General features: G+C 40.4%; 1 protein-coding gene and 1 long non-coding RNA gene across 3 annotated transcripts in view; both read right to left on the bottom strand.

Annotated features, from left to right (window-relative positions):
• The window catches only part of PPARGC1A (PPARG coactivator 1 alpha), a 467,754-nt gene that overhangs the window by 185,983 nt on the left and 260,263 nt on the right, over positions 1-21,508 (bottom strand). The gene's annotated exons all lie outside the window — the stretch shown is intronic.
• LOC309660947 overlaps positions 1-21,508 on the bottom strand; it is a 49,346-nt gene that overhangs the window by 13,824 nt on the left and 14,014 nt on the right. The gene's annotated exons all lie outside the window — the stretch shown is intronic.

Genomic DNA, 21,508 nt, shown 5'->3' with positions numbered 1-21,508 from the left:
CACGTCTAAGAATGGTTTAACCCAATAATGTAGCAAAAATTCTGTCTTATATGTAATTATTGAAGAATCCTAGCGCCATCTTTTCTTAAGAAGATAAAATTGTCATATTCACATGCTGACCTTTTACCATGCAATATGAAGCCATTAATAAAAATTTATGTTAACACCAACAACCCCAAAATGCTTCAAAATATCAATTTTAAAGGATACTTTCTCCTATATCCTTTATTATAAATGTTACACAGACACAGGCAGAAACCAAAAATCAATTTTTAATATATTTCTTCCTACCACAGGGCATGAGAAACATTAATGGTTTCTGCATCTACATGGTTACAATTACTAGCTTTGCTTTTCTAACGCAGTGCTCATAAAGTATGCTCGGCTTATGATTGGGGGGATGGGGTGCTATTCTTAAGGTTTTTCTGGATGTAAGTTAATAAGCGATAATCCAAGATCTTGAGAGTCATGCCATTACTTGCTTCCCCCATCCAGCATCCTGATATTTACATGATCACTTACACGGAAGCAGCAGAACAACTTAAAACTTAATGATCCCAATTCACAGCCCTGCAGGGGGGAGAAGAAGCTGCTGTAAACCTACTGAGGGATGTTATCATGGGTCCTTGCTGTAGAGGGAGGGAAAATAACCACTCCGATGGTTTTGTTTCACCTCTACTCAGATGGACTCAGATATGCTTTATGCCTTTTCGCTTTGTGTCCAATGTCTTTAGGGCCATTGCTGAGGACAGGTACAGTGGACATCTCCTCTTTCATCTGCTCCTAGTGCCTGATCTCTCTGGAGAACCAATTTTCTCTCTATGGATGGTCTTACTGGGACTGTTTATCAGGGTACATGGCCCTCTCCTAGCCATGGGGTAAGCACAGCCCAATGAAAAGACTGCTTTATAGTTGCTAGTATCTAGGGCTTTGGGAATACACTGGTCCCAACTTTACTATAACCTGGTTCTTCAGGATTTCCCCTGATTCAGTAACCTACCCCATAGCTTTTCCTCTCTGTTTTAGTTCATTTAGCCAGCATCACTTCCTGTGGCTTGAATTGAAACTACCTGCCAGGAGAAAAGGGGAGGTAAGCAGCTTGGTCTTTACTTTCCTCCAAACTCATGTTCATTGATGCCATTTATCTGTTCAGATATTTTCAGTAGCTCCCCTTCTCGATGGTTTAAAATTCTCATTCCTCTGCAAGGCATTCAAGGCTCTTGTCAACTGGTTTTACTCCATCTATCCAAACTTAACTCCCACTTCCCAAGACAAGGAATCCACAGAAATGGTGCGAATTCATTTTCCTTGCTTAATGCTCTATTCTGAGCATATATATGTTCTCTTGGTCATTTCACGTAACAAATCTCCCACTCTTTTTTTTTTTTTTTTTTTAATTTATTTATTTATGGCTGTGTTGGATCTTCGTTTCTGTGCGAGGGCTTTCTCTAGTTGTGGCAAGCGGGGGCCACTCTTCATCGCGGTGCGCGGGCCTCTCACTATCATGGCCTCTCTTGTTGTGGAGCACAAGCTCCAGACACGCAGGCTCAGCAGTTGTGGCGCACGGGCCTAGTTGCTCCGCGGCATGTGGGATCTTCCCAGACCAGGGCTCGAACCCGTGTCCCCTACATTAGCAGGCAGATTCTCAACCACTGCGCCACCAGGAAGCCCCAAATCTCCCACTCTTTATGAGCAGTGATTCTTAGTTGGAAACAACAGAACCCATGTGCACCAGTTTCAGCTGAAAAAAGAAATTATCAAAGGGTGTAAAGTACTTCCCAGAAACTCCAAGAGCTTTAGGCCAGAGGCAAAGCAACCAAAAGCAACGATCAAATTACATCCCAGGTCTGCCCACTGGGGACCCAAGGCAGTTGAGGCAGGCCATAGACTTCCCACCACCCAGAAAGAGGCTGGCACAGGAGGCTTCCTTTCAATTCTCCCCATTGCTACCTCTGATAGTCAGTGCCAAGTGGAGCGTACTTTTTCCCATAATTTGTTTCCAAGCTAAAATCTGAGTGCAGAACTTAGATCACATGCCTGCACCTTAGAAAGGTCCCTGGGAAGAAGTTTCTGTCTTCTGCCTTCAGGGAGACACAAATGCATAAGGTGCTGGGTGACCGTGAACTTGACAAACATCCACTATACTAGCCCTTATGGGCCTACCTCCGCCATAAGACCTTCTTCAAGCTTTTAATATGGAATGGTCTCACTTGTCTCTGAACTCCTTTTAACTTACTATCTGTATCTCAAATGTTCAGCTTGATTGAACACATTTAAACTACATTATGATTTGAAAAGTGTTTCCGCACACATCATCTCTTCTGATCTTCCCAACGCTCTGTCAGTTGGGTTTCCCTAGTGTTCTCCTTTTATAGATGAAGCAGGGGAGTGTTGGTAAAGTTGAATGACTTGCCCAACTTCCTACTTAACACGCACTCTCCATGTTATCCTCAGTAAACACACCATGAGGGCAGAAGTCAGGAGCCAGCATTTCCTTGGGTGTCTGTCTTCTCAAATCGCCCACCTCATATCTAGAAAAGTATAAACCACTTTGCATGTGTGTTCTCTTTTTTTGAACATATAGAACAAAGTTCAACAGCACACCAACCATGGGACATCACATTTCCAAGGAAGAGGAGAAGGAAATGTTTCCAGGATACCACTGCTGTAGAAATTCCCCTCTAAGTCTCATAGCCATGCAAGCCAGTTGGGCAACTTGAGGGAAATTAGGTGTGGGCTGGAAAAGGAGCATTTCGGGAAAAAGGAATAAGCATCACCTATCAAAGAGAAGGGGTCAGGACGAGGAAGAGAGTTTCACTGCACAGAAACAGGTGACAGTCCCAAACCCTTCAGAGGGAAGTCAACAACCAGACACCAAGGACCTGAATGCAGAAATGGCATTAGCTTTTTAAGCTCTGCAATTTCTCCATGTGTGTTACTTTTATTATTATTCCCTATTTGGTTTTGGTCATTCCTTGTTCTGCATTTTTTTTTGCCTTGGTTTGTTTGATCACAAAGTGATCAGCCATGGTACTTTTCCTTGAGACCACAAGGAATGGGAAAGCTAAGGAAATGCTGGCCTTAGTGGGAAGAGAGAGCTCAGAGATGGATGACGGTGACTGAATTAAAGAAAAGGAAAGCAGAGGAGCTTCTATGACAAAAGGGCCCTGAGGCAAGAAACAAAATGCAAAACCAAAGTAGAGGCCCAAAATTAATCAAAGAGCAAGATGTTTTGACTCAGATGCATCAAGAAAGTGACACCTTTTCATCTCATTTCTCTTCGAACACTGAAAGTGTATCCACTCTTACCCATAAGCAAGAGATTTCTGGGAAACTCCTCGGAATATGCCCTCTGTCCCCAGTATGGGTTTTTATGTTAGTCAGGATACAGATGTACTGCTATAACAAAGATACTCCAAATGACAGTGGTTTAAAAAGAAAAAAGTTTCATACAGCAGTTCAAATAACATGCAGTCCTAGGCTGACATGCTAGGTCCATTTCAAGTCCTCATCCCAAATGGTAGATACTTAACCATTCTCAACACATTACTTTCAACTCCTGATCTAGAGAGCTGCCCCAGCTCCTGCCATCATGACAGCATTCCAGTCAGTGGGAAGAGGAAAAAGACAATGTACTAGGCATGCTCTTTTTCTTTATGGGCAGGCCTGGAAGTTGAAAACATCATGCTCACTTATTTCCCTTCGACTATAACCATGCCCCACTACAAAAAAAGACAAGGATATGCAGTCTGTGACTAGGCAGTCAGAAGCTCAGCTAGAACTATAATATAGCTGCTATACTAAAGGAAAGAAGAAATGATAGATATTGAAGGACAACCAGCAGTGTCTGCTAAAAAAGGCTAGAAATAAAAAAGACCTAGGATAAAATCCTGGTGCCGTCACTGACCGACTGCTTAATCTTAAATAAATTACTTATCCTGGATAAGTCTTGGTTTTCACATCTACAAAGTGAGCATAAAGACACTCACCATACAGAAGAGTTATGAAGATTCAGTGGGATAATGCATGTAAAGTACTTGACGCACAGAATTGGCAATTGATAAATGACAGTTATTATTATTTTATTGTTATTATTTTTTAACAGGAGTTGGCAAACTATAGACCGAGGGCCAAATACATAAATAAAAAGTTTTATTGGAGCACAGCCATGCCTGATTACTTGTGTATTGTCTATGGTTGCTTTCACCCTACAAGGGTAGAGTTGAGTAGTTGAGACAAACTCTATGGCCTGCAAAGCCTAAAGTATTTACTCTCTGGTCCTTTTAAGAAAAGGTTTGCTAACCCATGATCTATAGTCACATGTTCTGTTTCTTCAGTTGCAAATAAGTCATGAAACACACTTCACCGCATCATTTCAAGAATGAAAGAAATAAATCATGTGAAGCACCTAGCACAGTGCCAAGCACACAGTAAACACTCTATAACCTTTAGTTCTATTTTATTTTCCTTGATATATGGTTACCACCGGTCCTACAAAAACATTACTAAATGTATGCAAGACATTACATGACAAAAACAAGTGTCTCAGGGGCCTCCCTGGTGGTGCAGTGGTTAAGAATCCGCCTGCCAATGCAGGGGATGCAGGTTCGAGCCCTGGTCCGGGAAGATCTCACATGCCGCGGAGCAACTAAGTCTGTGTGCCACAACTACTGAGCCCGCGAGCCACAACTACTGAGCCTGTACTCTAGAGCCCATGAGCCGCAACTACTGAGCCCACGTGCCTAGAGCCCGTACTCCACAACAAGAGAAGCCACCGCAATGAGAAGCCCACGCACTGCAACGAAGAGTAGCCCCTGCTCACCGCAACTAGAGAAAGCCCGTGCGCAGCAGCGAAGACCCAACGTGGCCAAAAATAAATGAATTAATTAATTAATTAAAAACAAATCCTGCTGCACTTAGTTTGAAGCTTCCTTAAAAACAAACATACAAAAAACAAGTGTCTCACTTTGGGGTGCTCATATATTAAACTCAGGTGCCTTTAAAACAGCGGCATCACCACCCAGGGCAGCAACACCTCACGTCAGTTATGCCAGGGAGAGTTGGGTGCACCCTTAATGACTATCTGAAGTCCATGTGGGAAAAACAGGGTCCACATCATATAAAGGAGAAGTTCTTATCTATACGTGGCCAAAATATGCAAAGCTTTGAATGGGAAGATGCTAAGTCTAAGTCAAGAATTCCTAGAAATACAAAATATAGAAGAAGATGGAACAGTGCCTGGTTCTAGAAATATTTATTAAATGCAAAGAAAGAAGGGAGTGGGGAGGGAGGAGGAGAGAGCCTTAAATGGTTTTCCAGTGTTCTTACAAAAAAGAAGATTCTTAACTGGCCTGTCCTGTCTCCCTCTGTGGCTCTTCACTCACCACCAGCCCCCCGAATTTCCTGCTCTCCAACTACCCTGCCCTTCTTGAAGTCTCTTAAAATTGTCCACATTCCTCCTCCTTTTATCAGAACTTTTGTGCATCTTTTTCTATCTGGCTAAAACAGTATTCTTTTACCTTTTTTGATTGTATGTTTCTATTAGTAAAAACATTTTAGTGCCCATGCAAACACGTGAATATTTAGTCATTTACAAATTACATGTACATATATGTATGTATACATATGTATACATGTATGTATGTATACATATATGTATATGCACATACTTATACAAATTGTATATGCATATTCTTCTCTAAAATGACAAAAATAGAAATGTAAAGGCTAGATAGAAAGTTATGACAGAGCTAATGTTTAATGTTTTCCCCCAACCCCAGGACATGCATTTCTCTCCCAGCCTCTGCCCTCCCCCTCATTTTACTTCAGGTCTCATCTCGAAGGTCCCATCCTCAGAGAAACCTTCACACCGTGAGGTACTTCTCTGCTCTTATAACTCTTTTTACTTCTCCTTCAGGGTACTTATCACAGCTTAAACTACACGCTCGTTTGTAATTACTCAATTAATGTCTTTCTCCGTCTCTCCCTGGCAGCCCCACTCCCACCAATTCTAATATCTATTCAAATGTCTATTCTGCCCACTCATGAGAGCAGAGATCGCGTCTGTTTTACTTAACCACATGTCCTCATCACTTGACACATTGTAGATCCGACTAAATATTGATTAAACCAACACGTGAACCATTCTATAAAGAAATGCATGCTTTAAAAAAAGGCTTAGAAAGGATAAATTTAGAAAATAAGAAATGTCTTATCAAGAAGGTCGTTGACAAGATAAGGCCGGGTGAATAATCACATATCACTTTCTGGGGCATCTTCATTTTTCAAAAAGCCTTTTCTATCTGTAATCATATCAGATTCTCCCAATACCTCTTCAGGTAGATGAGGTCAGGCATTTTTATCCCCATTTTACAGATAAGAGAACTGGAACTTAGAGAGTCTGAATGATTTTCCCAAAGCTATACAGCTAGTTGGTAGCAGAACAAGAACTTGAACTCAAGTCTTCCCACCCCCCGTCCACACAGCCCACAGTCAGGCAGGATGAGGGAGCCCAGGCAGTGGGAAACTCCTGAATGTCTTCAGGAAGATATGAATTAGAGCTGTCAGAAGAACCCACTGTATGCAATACCATAGAACACTGACAAACGTCTCAGAGTGGCCAGGAGATAGAAATGGAAATAATTAAAGCCCCGGGAATTAACACAGAAAGATGACAGGGCTACAGTGAAAGTTTGGAGGATGGAAACTAAGAGATGAGTTACTAACAGCCTTCAAGTTCATCAATGTTTGTTACGTGGCGGGTGGGTGGCCAGCTGCTCTCCAGTTCCAAAGACCACCAAAGAAATGGGAAATCGTTTAAATTAGATGAGGACGCACTCTCCATTCACTACACAGATGGCTGGGTGAGCAAAACAGATGTTAGACTGGAGGATTCACCCCAGGTATGGAATCTCATTCCCTGATGATAAGGGCTGAGAGGACTCCCCACCTAACATCTGATGGAAAGTCAGTAGAAGAGGTAAGTTGTGCTGGTTCCTGCTGACCACCACCATCCAATGTTCGGAGGTGGATGCTATACACAAAGCAGGAAAAACCAGGAAAATTAGATCCATCCCTGCAATTTTTCCTGCTGCCCATTCCTGAACTGTAGACATTGATGTTTAGCTTTTTTAAAAGCAAATATTTTGGCTAAACAGGTAGGAAGCAGAAGTAAATGCGCATCTAGTAAGTATGGTGATTTTGAACAATTGCCTGTGCACGAGGGGTTTTCAAATTTGAGAATGAATTAAAAGAAAACTAAATATAAAATCACACACAAATCATAATGCTCAAGGGATTACAGAGAGCACAGAGGAAATCTGAATGTTTCTACTTTATCTTCAAGTTAATGAACAACAACCAAAAAATAGAATGGTCTTATTGGGACTGTTTCTCATGAAGGCCAATCATGCCAAAAGCATGTTATATATCACACCGCAACCAATTTTTAAAGAGAAAATGATGGTAGAAAATAGTAAACTAACTTGAAAGGTGCTGGTCAAGCAATCAGAAGACCTGCCCACCAGCCTCAGCTCTGAGACTAAACCTCAAGTAAATGCCAAAGGGTCCAGCCCTGTGACCTTGGGCTTCATCTCTCTAGACCTCAGTTTCCTTGTCTGTAAAATGAGAAGACACCACCCAAAGCCTTCTCCAGTTCTAAAACAACCTGGCTCTCTGGTTTTAAATCTCTGAAGAGTTATTAAAAGGAAGCTATGTATTAAAGGCCTCCTTTGTGTCAATCTGAAAATTAGAGAATATCTAGTAAACATTTGGAAAAGTAAAGTGTTCACTGGGATGCATCTCAGTATTAATTGAAATGCCTTAAAGCAGAGTTAAAAAGTCTAAAATATTTACATACACTTAATCGAGATTAGCTAGGGAAAAATAAGAAGATTTCCCCTTACTTTGGTTCATGGAATTCTTCATCAATTAAACTTAAATGTAATGACATTTTGACTCAAGTTCTCAGATTAAAATGATTTGCATATGACTCCAAGTAACATTCAGTTGAAAGAAATAGTTAATAAGGCTCTACTTGCAAGAGTAACGGGGCAGTATTTACCAAGTGGACACAGCTCTGCCTAGCTTCTCTACAAGTTCAGAGCAACTGAATTTCCCTTCAGGAGGTAGGGACAACTCTTGCAGGAAAACATACAGAAACCCGGACTATATTAGGCATTTGATAATCATGATCTCATTTCACTGTTTCAATCTCACAATAACAGTTGGTAGTATCATCTACGTTTTACAGATGATGAACTTGAGGCTGAGAAAAGTCAAATTTGCCAAGTCACGTAGTCCAGCATCCAGCAAAAACAAAATTCAAACTCAGGCGTGCCAGTTTTCTCCATCCTAAGGTATCACCTCTCTAGAGTGTATTCATAAACAATGAGACATTATTGAGCCTCCATGCTACATAAATGACACGTTCATAGAGGGAATAGCACAAAATGTATAGTTGTATAGCAAACATCATCAAGAATATTATTTCTCTTTCTTATCTTCAAATTCTCCAACGTAACTTGGCAATTACAGGTTTTTAAAGCGTATTTCAGTAGTAATTTTACTACCAAGAAGAACATAGAACTGGTTGTAAAAGTTAACCCCAAGGTACCTAGGTCTACTTTCAACTCTCAAGTCCCATAACATGTCTTATGGTACGCATTATAGGTATTTGATGGGTGCAAAATGGCATCTTCCTTACGCTGGCCCACGGGGCAAAAATATCAAACCAAAGGCATAGAATCACAAAATCACTTGTGGAAAGCAATATTAAGAATACTGAGTTTGTCCACCTCCCTCTTTTTCAGAAAGGTCTACGTTTAAGCCACAGAAAACACACACACAATTCCCTCCACACCTAAAGGACCGCAGGAAGTGATTTCACAGCAGCGGGATTTCTTTCACTATAGACTCTAACCGTTGCCTGCTTATTAACAGTCATATTGTTAACACTCATTCCTCACCATTCTGCCCTCCCAAATACATTGCCACCTTCAAGAGCTACTTTTGGTTCCCTAAGCCCATCATGGTATTCCTTGCCTCTGAGCTTTCCCAAATGCACATGCTCACTCTGCCCAGACTGCCCCATGCTCCTCTCCCACCGCCCACCCAGCTCTCTTCCTGTAGGTGTCAGTGTGTCACCACTTCCTGGAAGCACTTCCTAAACCCCACCTCACCCACCACGCCCATGAGAGGTGCCTCTTCTATATGCTTCCACAGCATCACACTTCTAAGTAATAACCACCTGTTCTTTAACTGATTTCCCCACTCCCCAACTATAGATCCCCAGAGAGTAGAACCTTATTTTGTTTATCACGGTATCCACAGCACCCAGCTCAACACTAGCACCTTGTAGGTTACCTATAAATACTTGTTAAAAGAATCAGAATGAATAGCTCTGGTGTTCAATACTGTTGGGAATACCCAAATGCAAAAACTATCCTCAGATAAACAAACCTCTGAAAGACAAATGTTGTTAAAAATTTAGTGCACTGAAGATTAATAACATTTCTTGCTCTCTTACGTTTTTAGACTATATTTATGTTTTGTATTAGTATAATAGAAATCATCCCAATAGTATATATGGGTTTACTGATCTTTATAGAGAAAGTTACATACAGTATGTCCATTTAAATATGTATATACATACATATTCTATATATATATATATGCAGAGTAGATATATATAACACATAAAAAGAGTTCTAACCATAAAAATAATTTGCACCATAAGTTTATGTATTTATTTGTATACATATAAAATTAGTATATAAAATGTATATACTAAAAAAAGATGTATATACTAACTCCTTGATTACTAGGGAACAAATCTTACGTTGAAAAACATTTGCTGATGCAGACACGGTTACGCAGAAAACCAAGGTTGGAAAGGTTGCCAGCAAGTATGTATTTATCAAAGTGTTTCTAATGGCCCCATCATTACAAGATCTAGTAACTTCTAAACTTTCAGATTAATGGCTTTAGAATTGGGGGTGGAGTTTCTTTTAATAATGCACATTTCAATCCTCAGTTAACAAGAGGTCATGTCAATAATTAATGGTTTCTGTAGCGGTTCGACACTGCATCACTTCCTTGACAGATTTTTTTAAATGTAGGCTTTGCCTTCATAACTAAGTACAAGTGGGGAGGGGAATAGGGAGGTGTGGCATGAGGCCACACTGTGGGATTTACTCATTTAACTTGTGCTCTAAAGTGTTCTTACATATCATCCCATTTGATAGGTACAAAAATCCTGCAAGGAAATTGGGGTGAATGGAAGAGGGACAGGTAAGAAGAGTGGAAGACACTATTCTGTTTTTCTTTTTTTACTTTTTTTTACTTTATTATTTTTTATTTTATTTAATAAACTAGTTGATTTACAATATTGTGTTACTTTCAGGTGTACAGCTTCAGATTTTTTTCCATTATAGGTTATTACAAGGTATTGAATATAGTTCCCTGTGCTATACAGTAAATCCTTGTTGTTTATCTATTTTATATATATAGTAGTGTGTATCTATTAATCCCATACTCCTAATTTATCCCTCTCCCTCCCCTTTCCCTTTTGGTAACCCTAAGTTTGTTTTCTATGTATATGAGTCTATTTCTGTTTGGTAAGTAAGTTGATTTCTATCATTTTTTTAGATTCCATATATGAGTGATATCATATATTTGTCCTTCTCTGCCTGACTTACTTCACTTAGTATGATAATCTCTAGGTCCATCTATGTTGCTGTAAATGGCATTATTTCATTCTTTTTTTGGCTTAGTAATATTCCATTGCATATATGTACCACATCTTCTTTATCCATGCATCTGTCGATGGACACTTAGGTTGTGGAAGACGCTATTCTATATGTTTTATAAATTGTAGAAACCAGAATGTAGAGGTTATGTAACTTACCTAAGAACATAAACTCCACAAGAACAGTAGCATTATCTGCTTTCGTATTCATTGCTGGTTTTACCGCTAGCATGGCAGTTGCTTGATAAATATTTAGTGAATTAAATACTGAATAAGTGAATGAATGAATGAGTAAATGAGTACTAAAATTTGCTGCAAGAATAGGACCTCGACTCCAACTTCCTGACTCTCAGTCTCATGAACTCCCAGATATATGAACTCCTTTGTTCTCAGACTATCCCTTAAAAAGGTTAAAAATGATTTAAAAGAAAATAATTGCATGTATTCTAAAAGACATTAATAAGTTTTATCCCCACTTCAAAAGGCAAAAAAATTGTTGAAGATTTTTTTAAATTAGCTTCCTTAAATAATTTGTCCCTACAATTAATGTTCACTTCTAATATATATATCCTGTGGATAATAATAATAAAAAAGAACTGAGCCTCTTTGCTGATAATTTACCAGGTACTCTGAATGCACAGAATAATAATACCAACAACAGTAAATTATGTTATATAAATACTGTATTCCCTATACTATGTACCACGTAGGTATTAATGTAGCAATTACACTTCCTCGCCTTACCATAGTGTTGTGTCCTATAGATTGTATGTAGCAAGAAGTATTCTACTGATACACATAGGATAGATCATTTCCCTACAGTAATTACTAGGATGCTGCATTATCCATAAGAAAGCTGTCACGTGCTTTCAAGAAACATAAAGAACAACATGCATCTCCTGTTTTACTGAAGGCAGAATTCAGCCGGCCTCTCTGAAGAGTAAGTTCTCGCTGAGAAACACACTTGGCCTTTCCTGATCATTGGAGAATTGAGTTATTGCACTCAGGTCCAGCTCAGAGGTGGAATCAGCTGTCCTGACCTGCAGGGCTTCTGCAGGCGTCACCAACTCACGGACGATCAACAGAAAGGAGGAGCGCAGAAGACTTAGGCACAATTGTAATCAATTCCTGTAATTGAGGGAAATAAACCATGGCCACCTGACAAAGTAAAAATCAAGTCAAGTAGGAGAGAGAAAGAAGCATCACCATCTGATACAGAAATTGACATCTGTTGCTAAAACTGCTCCCAGAAATGCTAAAATAAAATAAAAGTAGTGAAACATCTCACCCGGTGAGAGTTTGGCAGCTGCAATCAAAGCATCCTTATAAGCCGGAGACTTGTTTAAATTTAGTTTTTGATCCATTTAAAATGAGAAATAAAAGAGCTCTCCAGAATCATACTGTTGACCCAGAAGGACAAGCCTAGTCCCCCAAGGTCAGTTACAAATGATAGGGCCACCCCACTTTCTGGAAATCAAAGCCATTCCTCCAGAGTCAAGGCCAATTGAGAGACATGGGTGGGCAGATGGTTTGCTTCGTTGTCCTGAGGAGTAGGAATGCAAGACAATGAAAGTTTTATGAAATTAGGAACTATGTCTTCTCCACCTTGGTAACCCCCAGTGCTGAACACAATGCTGCTTAATAAATATTTGTTGAATGAATCAAACAATTGATTAACCTGGAACTAACAAAAATTAACCAGGTAAGAGAAGCCTCTGACCCTGAGAAAGTACTCAGACAAAGGCAGGCAAAGCTGCTTTCCCCTTGGGGCTGGGGCCTCCTCCACTCTGATCCCATCTAGGGAGCGGGACCTACCCCCCAGAAAGACCTGCAAAGAGCGTGTGAAAGGGAAACCTGGGCGGCGGAGGCAGTGACATACGAGAGCCTACAAAGAGTCAAATCCTACTCTGGGAGCCGAATCTACATCACCAGGGCTTACTCCCTAGCAACCCTGCAAATGTGTTTTTTAAGAGCCTCCTTTGGCCTATGAGAAAATCGAGACTGGAAGAGCTTAAATCAGTTGCTCAAAACATCCCACAGACAAAAGACAGCAGTAATGTGAGCACAGGTTTCTGAAACCCACTGTCACTTTCTCTCCTCTATACCTATCCAGGAGTTTCAGCAACTAGACTAGAAAATGAATAGTATAACTGAATCACTTTGCAGTACAACAGAAACTAACACAACATTATAAATCAGCTCTACTTCAATGAAATAAAATTTTAAAAATAAATTAGATAAAAAATTAACATGTGACAAAGGCCAAAAGCTAAGACAAAGAAAAAGGGATGGAAAAAACCACAGCAAGAAATCTCAACCAAGGAATGCTACAACGGCAGAGCGCAAAATCATTGGTGCTGAGTCTCATGGAATCGCGCAAGTGTTCTCTGTCTCATAGTCGGTGAGAGCTCAGTGAACAGAATAAAGTTTTCCAGGCACTGTATTTTTGAGGGAATTTACTGTGGTATTCTTCTTATAACATTCACTGAACAATGTAATAAATGATCCTTGCATCAGCCACTGCTTGGTGATTTTTTTCCCCTTCTTTCAAGTCCTTGGAAGAGAAAGTTTCAATCATATTTCCTTGTTTCTGTCACATGGAAGGTAGAATTCTCTTAGTAGTTCCATTGATGCAGTTGTGCTAGTACAGAGGGCAGGAATACACCTGATTGCATTACTATTATAATTACCATCAGGTAATATTATTACTAATATGTCCCATTCTTAATGTGTGCCAGGCATTGTTCTAAGCATTGTTTTGCATACATTATTTCATTTAATTCATATAACAACCCTATAAAGCAGGTGTTATATGTCTCCTGTTAAAATAATCAGGGAACTGGGAGTCGAAAGGTTATACAATTTGCTTACGGAGTTGTACCCAGAAAACAGCAGAGTTGGAATTTGAACTCAAGTATGGTTTGACGCCAAGGCCCATCTTTTTAACCACTGCTAAATGAAGGATGCCTGGCTTTGTGACCGCTAATCGTACCTTTTGACAAGCTGCATGTTCCCATTTTAAAAGAGTGATTGAAAGGCTCGATGTAGTCCATTAATTTTATACCCACTTGTATCAAAATCTCTTCAATTCCCTTTGCAGCTTTTCCTGCTTCCATGTTAAGCTCTTCCCCCTTCCCTCTACTGCTCCTGCCCTCCACATGTGCATCAGAATGAAGTCTGGAGCCTCCTTCCAGCCCGAGTCTTTCAACATTTGAAGAGCCAATGAAAGCACACCCTCTACCTTCAATTAAACAATATTTAATTCACACAGCACTTTCCTTCTGAAAAATTCAAAGAGCCCTAGGTGCTTTTAATCAGAGTCTCTTGGTACCTAAATGATTGCTTAAGTTTAATTGTGTCCCCTTTAGGTGACAAATTAGCTTCATCCCCTAATCCTAGAATCTGAAGGGAATTGATCCTACTCTGTCCTGCCTTAAAAAACAACGGCCACTGAAACAAAGCAAAACAAAACAAAACAAAAAACAAATGGTGTGTAGATAACAATAAAACATAACTATGGAAAAGCTCTACTCTATAGAAGCTTAGTAAGAATAACGATGGTATTTAACAATTATTGAGTACATTCTATGTGCCAGCTAACTCTCCAAGTGCTTTACACAGATTATTTCTTCCTTCCACACTGAATCCTGTCAGACACCAAGTCACTGCAAAAGCAGTAGACTTAACCCCCGCAATGTATAGAGAAGATAACAAATGGGGACAGAGGAGAAAGTTCACTGGACCAATACAGCAGGAATGAAACACTGATATCAAATGATCCCCAGTCAAAAAATGTTTGCCAACATCCTCCATGAAGGAGTGATGGTCAAAATGTAGATTCACATTTGGGGTAGCATGTTTGAAACTAACCATGTTCTACCTGTTTTAGCTGCTTATATATTCTGATCCTAGTTTACCTCTATGAGCCAGGGATTACTGTCATCAGCCTCATTTTACAGATGTTGAAACTGAGGCTTGAAAAGAGTGAATAACTTACCCAAGGACACACACCTTTTCAGGGCTACAGACAGGGTTTGGACCAAGCCCCCCAGTCTAAGCTCTTGACCACTAAGCTAAAAGTACCTGGCTATGTGGTCTCTGGGTTATTGAAAAGTCAGCAAGCATTTAGAGCAGAGAAGGAAAGAAATGGATATTTGTAAACAGCACAGCAAAGGCATAATAATTTCTTGAAAGACTAGGATGCCATTCAGTACCTAGGAGTACCTAAAACTCAGCATCTAAAATAATTTAAGAGTAATTTTTTCAGTAGTATCCTAGGGGCTTAAAACAATCCACTGGACACTTCTTCCTTCCTAAAGGGACTTCAAAATTTAAAAGATTGTCATCTGTGTTTGACAATTTCTCCTGAGAGTAGGAGTTTCCAGGTAATGTGAATTGAAGGTAAAATATCCCAGTCTGTTCAGATACGCACGCTGTGAGCTAGTAATAAGCTGAGGTTTAGAACCCTGGTCATCTCATTTCCAGACAAACACTCTTCATACTGGCTATTTTCACTCTGTCTCGGCTTAAACCCATCCCACCCCCGTCTATGTAATCCCTGTGTGCAGGCAGTCACCAGTTAAAGGCTCCTGAGCAGATTTAAAACGTTCTGAAGCTCCAGGAGTACAGAGTTCTTTTGATCCTGCCTGGAAGATTCAGCAGAAAGACTTTAAAGTATACCAGTCAGAAAGTACTATAGAAAAAGGCTGTTTTGTTTCCTGGGGCGAAAGTCTTCCAGGGGGTTGAGGAGAGAAGTGATCTGTAGGGAAGTTGGTCTTTCCTCATGAAATAAACACTCGCCCAGATTGGGCAGAGAAGGGAAGTGAGAAAAACACTGCTACTAATAAAGCCCTACAGCCATCATTTTCTAGGCATGTAAATTGCAGGAAGCACAATGCTAGGTACATTCCTCAGGTCTAATCTAAACCTGACAATGATCTACGAGGTAGGTACTAGTAATTTCATTTTTACAGATGAAGGAATGGAAGACGTGAGAACTTAAGCAAACTCTTTCCGAGGTCACAAAGATACTAAGTGACACCTCCAGGTTTCCACCTCAAGTTTGTCAGAATTCAAAGTCGGCGTTCTTTCCCACGTGCCCCACTCCCTCAAGACCAGGGAAGCAGCAGCAATCCAGAAGGAGGCAAGAGAAAGAAACACATTTTTCCATGCATGAAATATAAGAAAGAAGATGATAGGATAAGAAAGGAAGTTGGTCAGGCTTTGCAAGAAGGACAGCCACAGATGAGTGCTATCAGCTGTGATAGTGACCAGACACTACCAAGGAATGGATTTGGTCATTGCAACATATAAATCAGATGACGCTTAGAAGGAACAATCACCAGAGCAAGAATGAGACCATCCAGCCCAGACTGAAAATGTTTACCAGTTCCCTCCATGAAGGATGGCTGGCCTAAAAGAAACTCACATTTACAATAGCATGTTCGAAATTGATCGTGCTCTACCTACATTAGCAGTTTAATATAATTTAGTGTGAGTCTAAATCATGGTTGTATAATCAATCTCTTCCTGTGACAGGTTCCAGTTTAAAACTCCCAATGGTACTGATTATATTAAAACTCCTCAGGTCTGAGCAAAGTCTGCAGAGTAGTACAGTACCCAGACAAGGACTGGCAGGTTCTCATGGGTCCTATCTGCATCCTGGGCTTACACGATAGAAAATAACGTGGGAAAGTCATGTAGACTGACTCCATGAAAAAGAGACACACACACACTCACACACACACCTCCCTTGCTTAGATGTGTCCGTCTTGCCATGGGCTTATTCTCCTTGCAAGTATTGTATTTCAGTTTACAGAACCTCTCTGACCTCCAAAATACTATACTCTTTTAAAGACCTGTTCACCATTTGATGATGTCACTGCCCTGCTCAGTGGTCCTCTGTGGGATGGCAGAGAGAATTTAATTCCCTCAGCTCTACTGCCTTCCCAGCACCCTCTAGCAGCACCCAACAGCATGGAGGTCCTCTCACTTTAATTTCGACTTTTTCACCTCCTTACTGTCCACGGGTCTGGAATCCTCACCCCACCCCTCCTCTGCATTCTAAACATTCTATGTATCACTCAAGATTTGGCTAAAGAGTCCCTTCTGTGGGGAAGTGACTTTCCAGGGAAGGAGCCAGACCCTCCTGGAGCATTGCCATGGCCCTACCTCTTCCCTCCTCATCCTAATTATCATCTACTTGCTTATTCTTCTGGTAGACTGTGGGGAGGAAATGAGTCATTTTCACTTTTAGATGCTCATTGATTAGCTGAATGAAACAATGAACAATCCCTTTCAGCAACAGAGAACACTTTAAACGATGAGGTAAATTCTAGTCAGCCTTCCAAAGGGAACCTGACTTTGGGCCAAATCCAGAAGATCCTCAAAGGCGAGAAAGAATGTAAGTCTAGAAACTCTCAGAGATGCTAAGGAGAAAGCATGTGCTTCTCATCTTCAGCAGGACTGATATCTGCATGACAAAAGCAAGAGAACTGGGACTTCCCTGGTGGTCCAGTGGTAAAGAATCCACCTTCCAATGCAGGGGACGCGGGTTCGATCCCTGGTTGGGGAACTAAGATCCCACATGCTGCGGGGCAACTAAGCCCACGCACCACAACTACTGAGCTCGTGCGCCTCAACAAGAGAGCCCACGTGCCACAAACTACAAAGCCCATGTGCTCTGGAGCCCACGCACTGCAACTAGAGAGAGAAAAACCTGCATGCCACAACTAAAGAGAAGCCTGCACACCGCAGTGAAGAACCTGCACTGCAGCAAAAGATCCCGCAAGCCTCAACGAAGATCCCGCATGTTGCAACTAAGACCCAACGCAGCCAAAAAAAATACATAAAGAAAAAGCAAGAGAACTATGCACAGTTTGCTCAGACATTGTATTTATAAGCACTTTCACAGCTATGATAGCATTTTCTACCTTTGATGAAATGGAGGTGATGGAGATGAACAATGATTGTACCCATACCTCTTACCAGTACTTTTCATGTGTTATACCATGTAACAACCTGAAGAGGTAAGTCTTTCCCCATTTATTATGCAAAGCCCAAAGTCACCCAGGAAGTGAGCAGTGGTCATGACTCCAACTCAGGTATGATGATGGGAAAACCTAAGATCTTTCCGCTATAGTTCAGCTTCCACAGAAGAGAAAAATCCTCCTATGTATTGGTCTTAACCTGCATCAGTCAAAAAGGATTTCCCACTCAGAACTGCAGAATAGGCTTCCCCATGAAGCAAGTTCACTGCTTCTCATTCTCAGTGCCACTTAGACCTGCTCAGTCCCTACAGATCAGCTCACGAAGCTTGGCTGGACACTAGGCTTCCCCCTCTGCTCCATTCTTCCTATCTTCCCTCCTTCCATCCCTCTCTCCCACCGTGTTTCCCCTGAGAAACTTCTTAACATGTTCTATTTCTGCAAAACAAGCAGAGCCTAGACACAGGTAACCTATAAAGACCTGGGCCGGAGGTCAACAAAATTTTTCTGTAAAGGGCCAAAGGGTAAATACTTTTAGACTCTGACAGCCATACATTCTCTATCACCACTATTCAACTCTGCCATTGTAGCATGAAAACAGCCATAGACAACATGTAAATGAATGAACATGGCTGTATCCCAATAAAACTTCATTTTCCAAAATAGGAGGCCAGCCATATTTGGCCCACGAGTTATAGTTTGCCAAGCCTGGTCTAGACCAAGGGCAATAAATAAATTTCATCTCATGTGCCAGCTTTGATCAATGAGTGGTAGCTGGCTTCCTGGAGCTCCATGTTCACAAAGACTCCAAGGCTATCTACGGGCTTAATAGGAAAAATGCTGTGATCCATTACTGATGTCTGCTATAGGTGTCAGAAGGATCATGGTGGGACATGTGCCATATTTGCCATCTTTGGTTAAGCTTTGAGTACACAAATGAGTTTATAAAGAGGCCTTGAAACAATGTATATTTCTCAAATACCCTGAGACCCACGGAAGTTGAGTGATCACCAAGCCACCACTCTGCCACCACCTCTTTCCCTAGTAAATTTCATCTAGCTTCTATTCTAAATGATTCACAACTCAAGAACCAATGATTTGGAAAAAGAAGAAAGTTAGAAAATCTATCTGTAGATCCAATCTAAAAGTAAATCACACTTTGAGAAGTTGGATTAGGCAAAAGTCCTTTCTTATCTAAAGTTTGTACCCTAGATTACCTAGGATTAACAAACCATCCTACTCTCTCTGTAGCAAAAGCAACCGTAGCAGGTGGGAACTGTTTTTCTTTTTCAAAGAGACTCACCATTAATAACTGCCAAGAAAACCTTTTATATAAGCGGTGTTGTCATTGACAACAGAGACAGTTCAAGAATCACACTTTGAGTTAACATTGAACTTGTAAGTAAATACATAAAGCTTCAGTGCCATAAAGCTAACTTAAAAGGGACATTTCTCTTTGTAGTTCCCCGGAGTATTATGGACTCGATGATATTCTTCTGCTATAATGTGGGATTCATTAAAGAACTAAAGTTATAATTGTCTCCATCAGTACATACAGGCCGCCAACCAGATAAATCATCCCAATGAATTGGTTAATACAACCTCAAGACCTTGGTATGAAGTCCTCCATCTGACCCCTGGCAGGTGGGCAGAAAACCCGAGGCTGAATTTTACTTGGGAGAATATCAGAGAAGGAAATTCAAAGGGCATTTCCAAAGCATGACAATCTTTACACACATAAGACAATTTCTACCTCACAATTTTATTCCTAAAAATGGAAAATGATATAAGAAACAAATGCATACATGTGTATTTTTAAGATTTATGTAGTAATTAATGTAATTGTTGATTGTGATCAGTACTATCTTTCTCATTATATCAATAATGAAAAATTTAAATTTAACTGGAAAAGTATGTATCATTTGAAGGCATTTTTTTTAGCCATCATATTTCTACATTATTTCTGTATAATGATATGGTAAAGACATGAAGTAACAAAGAGAAAGTAAAGTAAGAACTATGCAAACTGATATCCTCTTAATTAATCAATGGGAAGGCCATGTGATAGCAGGAAACTTAGAATAACACAACTTTTACTAAACTCACTACCAATTTTACCGAGAGCAATTTTGGAAGAGTAAGACAATGCAGAGTACATTGGCCAGATATAGATATTATTTTGTCTGTTTAAGGTTTCTGTGCATTATCATTCATAAAATATGTATGGCTTTATTGACTTCCTAGTGAGAACAAGAGGTTGCTTCCCTTTAGAATATAAAAAGTCAGAGAGAAGCTTGAGAGTCAATGTCTCTCATACTAAATGCTGCGGTAGCTTGGTGAGTGGCCTATATTTGAATGTTTTGATCTCCCTCAGTTGTTGTCAAGTTTAAGGACTATTTCAACGATTAAAATTCTAAATGAAATACCGTGACTAAAATCAGAAATGAAGATGCTTGATTTATTATGTATCATGAACATTGCTATCAACCTACGAATACATATTTATTTATTACAATAAAAAGAGGCATGCATGAGAACAGGGAACCCTGGAGATTATTTTGCCCATGTTTTATTTTGGCTGGTTACAGACAACAAAGAAAACAGCATATGTAGCACTTCTAGCAAGTGTATATCTACAAGAATACCAAGGGCCTCTTCCTGAGTGCCTTTATAAGCCACGCTATTCCCTACCCTCTTCTGTGGAAGTTATCGCTGTATTAGATGTTGTTGAACGTATTTGATATGAAAGCATAGTCTGTTTGCTACCAGTATGTAACGAGTCTCTCCCCCAGAGTTGCCAGCAAGGTGCTGATTAATTAACTGAAGTAGTGAAGCTGAATCGTACAACAGCTGTTTAGAGAATTGTCATTAACTTGGTCTCCTTTCCTGTCTATTAGCTTTCTTGCAGCGATTCCACTAAAATGCAAATCTGGGAAACTCAGTATCACCATCTTAACCTCTGTGTCCTCTTTGATGCAAAAAAAAAAAAAAGAGTTAATGGTCTGGGCTGATTTGTTTTTGAGGGAAATCCAGAATCCAGTGAGGAAACAGGAATGGAAAGAAGGCATAAGGAGGTAAAGAAGGGATTTTTGGAAACTTCCTAGAAGTCCCTGTTTGTCTTGTCACTTGTCACTGGCAGCTGACAACAGGACAGTCCTTTGGGCTGAATGTCAAAATGGGAAGGGCAGCTATCCTAAGCTTATTGAACAGTTCAGCTATCTGACAATCTCTCCCTGGGACCTCCTTGCACTAGAGGGAAAAAGGCAGTCTGTCACGGAGAGAAACTGCAAAAACCAAAAACGAGCAGTGTGGCGAGGCAGATGTAGCTGCTCCTCTGGAATGATGACAGTTGGCGAAGGATTCCAACCTGTAGACCTCAGCTGCCCCAAGAACCAGGATGATTATTCAGAGGTGCAGAATCTATATTAAGTGGCAGATTGGAGGGAGGGTCGACTTGATGAGACAGAAGCACGTCGTTAAAACATTCTGCAGCGAGGTGTAGTGACTCAGACCAAATAAAAATGATGCGCTTTCTTTTTTTAAGTTCATTTCTTCCTTGCTTTCTTCCTTCTTCCCTCCCTTCCCTCCTTCCTTCCCTGCTTTATTCTTTTCTTTCCCTTCTCCCTTCTTTTCCCCTTCTTTTTTCTTTTACATATATTTTGAAGTCTCCCTGGCACCTTTTGTAAAAGGCAACATCTTCCACATGTAGGCCAACAAAATTAATTCATAACAGAGGCTGTCACCGTTTCATCCCAGGTATCACCTGATAACCCCG

This window comes from Balaenoptera physalus, assembly GCF_965194825.1.
Source record: "Balaenoptera physalus genome assembly, chromosome: 5".
NCBI lineage: Eukaryota > Metazoa > Chordata > Mammalia > Artiodactyla > Balaenopteridae > Balaenoptera > Balaenoptera physalus.
Note: the sequence above shows the minus strand (reverse complement) of the source record. Positions and strands in the feature narration are given on the sequence as shown.